Source organism: Nannospalax galili, unplaced genomic scaffold, assembly GCF_000622305.1.
Source record: "Nannospalax galili isolate Female #2095 unplaced genomic scaffold, S.galili_v1.0 scaffold15320, whole genome shotgun sequence".
Taxonomy (NCBI): domain Eukaryota; kingdom Metazoa; phylum Chordata; class Mammalia; order Rodentia; family Spalacidae; genus Nannospalax; species Nannospalax galili.
This window is the reverse complement of record NW_008346490.1, coordinates 4,286-10,775: the sequence shown is the minus strand read 5'-3', so window position 1 is coordinate 10,775 and position 6,490 is coordinate 4,286. Positions and strand designations below refer to the sequence as shown.

Below are 6,490 nucleotides of genomic sequence, written 5' to 3'. Positions count from 1 at the left end.
CTAAAACAAGGCCCAGCATAAAACAGATGGTTCACGACTCTTTGTCAGGTGACTGGTTTATCTATATAAGATGTGGCCTGCTTTCTAGGGCTTCCTGGTCCTGACCTATTCACATTCCTGTCTTGTCTTCTTCTGCTGGACACCAACCATCCTCACCTAGATACCTGCTACCTGAGAACTCTAAAGCCAAGGCCTTCTGTCTCTGGAGTCTTTTTTGACACAAGGCAACATGTAAATATTATATGCAAGGCTCTAAGCAAGTGCATTAAAGAATGAATTTGAAGACTTGTGAACTTTGAATTTGCAGTTTTATATAGGTGATAAGAGATTCCAAATGATCTAAGAGAAGCAAAAAGTGCTAGTCTATTGCAAGGGATAATTACAAAGGGTTCTGGCCTGTGTGAGATTGCTTGCACTCAGAGATGACTAGAGATAGGCCTTGGGCTACCCAGAAACTGAAGAGATCACAATCTGTCCACAGCACACAGTGACTTTATATTGGAAACTCAGCCTAGCTCTCCATAGGCTGGTACTTTGAAAGACTTATATTTATTCTTTACTGAATATGTAGAATTATTTTAAATTCTTGGTGCCTTTTTTTACTTCAGAATCTTGTTTTCTTCTTCTCAGGTGTAGAAGACAACATGGTGTTGAAATTGTGCTAGTGTCTTTTTTGTGTGGAAAATAAACCTAAAAAACAAATTCACAGACTTTCCTGTTTTCTCCTTGTAAAGGATTCTCCAGCTTTCCGTTGCACAAACAGTGAAGTTACAGTACAGCCCAGCCCCTACCTGAGTTACCAATTGCCCAAGGACTTTGTAGACCTTTCCACTGGAGAAGATGCCCACAAGCTAATAGATTTTCTTAAGCTGGTAAAGTATATGGATCCTTGGTATGCTGAGCAAATTTTCAAGTTGGCTTCCAAGTGCACTTTGTGATACTTCCTTTTGGTCCTGACCTATCAGGACTTTGATTTGGTGATTTTGAATTAAAGAATCACAATGACTGAGTTGGACTGTCTTAAGTGGGAAATAGGAACTGAGTAATTAAGTGGGAAGTAGGAACTGAAGGGATCACTTATCGGTCAAATGATGGAAGATACTGTTACAACACACATGCATTTTTGAAAAATTTGCATAGTATGTCTCATCTTAAAATAGATGTGTTGTCATAGGGCTCTGAGAAGATAAAGTCTCCTGTTACTCAACGAGGAATGTAAATTTGTATTTCCGTTTGTGTTTGTACTGGGAGTGTGTGCACCTGTGTCAAACAGAAAACGTATCTAAATGCCTGAGGAGTGTTGCTTAGGAGCAAGGCTATAAGCCGCTATCAAATTAGTTAAAGCATGCTTTTCCATGATCATTTTTATCCATATCTTTTGTCCATGCCTCTAGAAAAATATGGTTTCTAACACAGTGATCTAGGCTGCAGATATCCCATTTAGAATACAGTCTTTCAGCATACTCTGTGTTTCTTTTGACAGAAAAGAAATCAGCAAGAGGATGACTGAGTACTGCTTTCAGACCGAGCAGAAGAGGATTCAGCCATGTAGGCCACAAATTCCTAGTGACCCTTGTGGGGGTGGGTGGGGTAAGCACTGTGTAAAATCAGCAGCTTTTTATATTAGTGTATATTCACCTGGAAGAAGATGGAGGGACTTTGCTACTTATAAAAATAACATAATAAATAGATACTAAACATAGGAAAGCAAACTGTTCGGATAATAAAATAACTTTCCTTGAAATACTTTGCTCCTTTGTTTCAGTCTATTTAGATTTATCTATATTTCTTTTGCTTCCATTTCTATTCTTAGTGGACACATGGTCAAACTGATGCTTATATAGAAATGGCTTCTTTATTTAAAAAAGATTTTATTGATTTTATTATTTTTACTTATTTTATTTTATGTGTATGAATGTATAGCCTGCATGTATGGAAGTGCACCCGTGTCATGCAGTGCTCACAGAGGTCAGAAGAGAGTGCTGGATCCCTGGAACTGGAGTTATAGATGGTTGTTATAGATGGCTATGTGGGTGCTGGGATTCAAACCTGGGTCCTCTGCAAGAGTAGCCAGAGCTCTTAACCACTGAACCAACTCTCTAGACCCCAGAAATGGCTTCTTTAACTAGAAAGTGATCATGAGAAGAGAGGAAGACATCCCAAGAGAGGTGGGAACTAGAGAGGATAGTGGGTACCATGTGAAAAGAAAGTGGAAAGAGGGCAATACAGGGAACCACAGTGAGAGAGGGGCATGATCGAGAACATAGGTACCGACACATGTATGAAGATGCTGTAGTGAAACTCAATACTTTGTATGCTGATTTTAAAAGTCTTACTCAAATAAGGAAATAAGGGCTGGTAAAATGACTCAGGTAAAAGCGATTGTTGCATAAGTCTGACATCCTGATTTTGATCCCTGGAACTCAGTGAAAGCAGAGAACTGACTCCCAAGAGTTGTCCTCTGACTACCACGTATGTACCTGTACTCACATACATGTCACACATGTGCACACATGTGAATAATAGATAAAGCATTTTAAAAAACATAAAATTAAGTAAAATTCTTCATTACATTTCCATGTAAAAACAGAACCTTATATTGCAGTAGAAAATCCTTTTCCTGCCTTGAGGCTTTTCATATACTTTGAGTTTAATCTTAGTTTGGGTATAGTTACAAGAACAGAGGCTTCTCATACTATCAAGCAATACCTTGACATCTGTATATGAGAGCTACTTTAACATATATTAGTAAAATGATCATAGATTTAATTATTTATTGGAATTCTGAGAGAACCAGTCACCACTATTAAAAGCCAACCATTTCAGTAATTATGCTCCAGTGCCCTAAACGAGAGCTAGTTTGCTTTGAGCTCACTGTCTCCCAAGGCACTTGGAGGGATGTGGACATCACAGTTTGAAGGCTTTCCATCTAATGTGCTGTCAGAGATACCGTCCTTGTTGCAGGCCTGTCTCTGAGCACACGAAAATGGACACGGCGTGCTGCCTGCGGGACGACAGAGCAGAGCACAGTAGAGAGTCCTTTACTGCGCTTAAGATAAGACACGCATAACGGTTAAAGAAGGTTTTTAGTTATCTTCGTAATATTTTATATTCAGGAGTTGATCTTTAAACTCAGCATATCAAGTACCTTCAGAAATCAGTTGTGATCAATGTGCTCTGAAATTATTTTTTCATTTTTTACTAGTTTTTTGAGGATTTCATATAGTGTGTTTTGATCGTATTCATTCCGCCCGAGTCCCCCGAGGTCCACTCCTCCCCCTCCCACATCCCCACCCACCCAACTTTGTGTCCTTTTTGTTTTTTTTTTTAAAACAACTTGTTGGCCTCCATCTCACAGAAATCTGCCTCCCGAGTGCTGGAATTAAACGTTTGTGCCACCAGGTGTCTCTTAACCCATGATAGAGGGAAATTAGTGCTATGGGTGATTAACTGTGGAAGCTGGCTGTATTACTTTTCTGTTGCTGTGATAAAATACCATGACCAAGGCAACTTACAGAAGAATTTATTTTGACTTACAGAGGAGTAAGAGGTCCATCATGGCAGGGAGGCATGGCAGCAGACAGGCACAGTGGCAGGAGCCAAGAGCTAAGAGCTCACATCTTCAGTGGTAAACACAAAGCAGAGAGCAAACAGGAAGTGAGACAGGGTTGTGGAAGCTCAAAGCTGGCCCCTCCTGACATGCTTCCTCCAGTAAGGGCCACCGCCTAAACCTCTGCAAACATTGCTACCAACTGGAGACAAAGTGTTCAAAAGCGTGAGCCTCTGGGGGACATTTCTCATTTGAACCCCCACACTGGCCTTGACAAAATGGTACTTAAGTAGTGTAAAAACATGTAAGGGGATGGGGAGATTGATCAGTTGTTAAGAACATTTGCTGTTCAAGCATGAGTGACTAGTCAGATCCCTAGAGTCCATGTGAAAAGATGAGTATGTACCTGTTATCCTAGCATTGAGGGGTGTAAACATGGATCCTGGAACTTCACTGGCCAGGCAGCTTAGCTTCTGGTTCAGAGAACTTGTCTCAGGGTAACAAGGCAGAGAGTGATAGAGGAAGACACCGGACATCCTGCTCTAGCGTCAGCATGTGTGTACACACGTGCCACCTACCCACACATGGATGTGAATGCATCACACACGTATACCAGACACACAAGAGAAGAAGAAAAAGGGAATTATTTTATGGCGATGGGAAGGAGACTAAGATAAAAACACTCAAGCAAAATCTGGTGAGTTCTTATAAACAGTGTATTTCTTTTCTTTTCTTTTCTTTTCTTTTCTTTTCTTTTTGAGACAGGGTCTCTCTGTAGCTCCAACTGACCTGGAGCTCATTATGAAGTCCAGGCTGGCCTTGAACTCACAGATATCCACCTGCATCTGCCTCCCAAGTGCTGGAATTAAAGGCATGCACCACCACACCTGGCATAAACAGTAATTCTTGATATAAAACATTAAATTTGTGTGGGGTTGCTGGAGAGATGGCTTAGTAGTTAAGAGCACTGGCTGCTCTTGTGGAGGATTGGGGTTCAATTCTTAGCATTCATATGGCAACTAATACCCTCTTCTGGCCTCTGCAGGCATTATACATCACAGGTACACTTACAGATGCAGGTGAAACCTACATTCATACACACAAAAGTAAATCAACCAGGGCTGGAGAGATAGTTCAGCAGTTAAGAGCACTGACTGCTCTTACAGAGCACCCAGGTCCAGCACCCACATGGCAGCTAACAACCATCCATAACTCCAGTTCCAGGGGAACTAGTCACCTTCCGACCTTCTTGGGCATTGCACGACACAGGTGCACTTACACACATGCATACAATACACTCATACACATAAAAAGAAAAGAAAAAGTAAATCAAAGAAAATTTATTTTCTTGGTCTTTTTGAGACAGGGTCTCCCTGTAGCCCCAGATGGCCTAGAATTCACTATGTGAACAAGTCTGGCCTTAATCTCACAGAGATCTGCCTGTTTCTGCCTCCTGAATTTTGGGATTAAAGGCATGCACCACCACTTCTGGCTTAAAATTTTTGTTTTAAAGGTTAAGTTTTTGCATTAATTTTCCTGAGGAAGTTATGGAGTTTACCTAAAAATGTATGTTGTTACTTTAGTATGTTTGATATGGCTAAGCTTCCCTGTGCGGTTCAGTGGCCAGGAACCTCGCATCCTGAGGAAGTGTACAAGGGTGCAATAGGGACGGGAATTCGACTGGACAATGCTCTGGTAGCAGAGAAGCTCCAGAGACATGGGACCCGAGCCGCCGGGAAAAGCCTGCAGGGCACCCACCACTCCCAGAGAGCCGCGGCCAGAGACGCCTGTGGCCAGACCCACCAGTGACTAGCCAGGTGTGGCAGGGGCCCCGAGATCCAGGGGTCCAGAGCGACCCCGAGATATCCACGCACACCACGCCCGAGGCCCATAGAGACACAGAGAAGCCTGCGGGACCAGATCTGCTTTCCCCCAGACACACGGCGGGGGAGTGCCATTTGGGAAAGTGCACCCAGAGAGAGCGCACGCCCATATCTGGTGCCCAACATGGGGCCCTCTGAACAACGTGGAGCTTAGCCTCTGAACCTCGTGCCAGCTAGGAGCTGGTGCCCACAGAAACGCTAGAATCCGTGAGTATCCCTCCCACTCAGGAGGGTAATCTAATCTCTTCCTCTCTTCTAAAATTTCCTCCTTTCTCTTCTGGTCTAAAAATCCTAGCGAGGGACCGCTAGGACCAGAGAAACAACTGGCGCCTTCTGGCCAGGGCTACGCCCTGGTGTTGGCCGAAGGTCTCTCTGACCTCCTAGGAGGACCCCGACTGCCTGTACAGGTGTGGACAAAAGACCCCTATCTAGACATCTTTTAATATCAAAACTGGTGACGCATCGGCCAAGTAAGAACCATTAGGAGTGGCCGCCAGCCTCTCAAAATTGTGGGCAGGTCTTGTGACGGGGAGCCACTGTGATCCCCTGGAATTTTTATTTAAGGAATGTCACTTTGAAAACCGTCACTTCTCAACTTTTCTATCTGAACACTGTTAGAGAAAAATCCCCAAAGATTCCAGGGATCTCCACCAAAGCTTTGGAGTCAGGCAAATTCCTCTACCCTGCCCCCAAACGTTCAGCAGCAGGTAAAAGCCAGTTCAGTGAAAATTCAAATTAGCTAACTCCTGCCGAGCGCCTGCAGCCAAAAGCAGCTCTCAGACAAAAGATTTAAAGTGACACATTTTTCCTCTGCAGTCTCACCCAAGGCGCTTCTGCCTTCTAGGGTCCAACTGCTGTAAAAAACATCTAAAACAACAACAACAAAAAAGAAAAAAAAAAAAAACCAACAAAAAACATCTTCCCCTTACAATGGGAAATTCTGTATCACGTAAAAAGAAGCTCCAAATTCGTTCTCTTAAAAACCTACTTAAATCTAGGGGATTAAAAATTTCAAAAGAAAAAAGCTTAAAATTTTGGAATAAGGTGTACCAATTTA

The 6,490-nt window shown here is 42.7% G+C and overlaps 1 long non-coding RNA gene across 1 annotated transcript in view; it reads left to right on the top strand.

The window, feature by feature from the left end:
* Positions 1 to 1,540, top strand: part of LOC103741893 — a 4,083-nt gene extending 2,543 nt beyond the window's left edge. The window contains exons 2-3 of the long non-coding RNA XR_607600.3: positions 735 to 872; positions 1,484 to 1,540. This is a non-coding gene — a long non-coding RNA (uncharacterized LOC103741893). The remainder of the gene's footprint in view (positions 1 to 734; positions 873 to 1,483) is intronic.
* Positions 1,541 to 6,490: the final 4,950 nt, after the last annotated feature.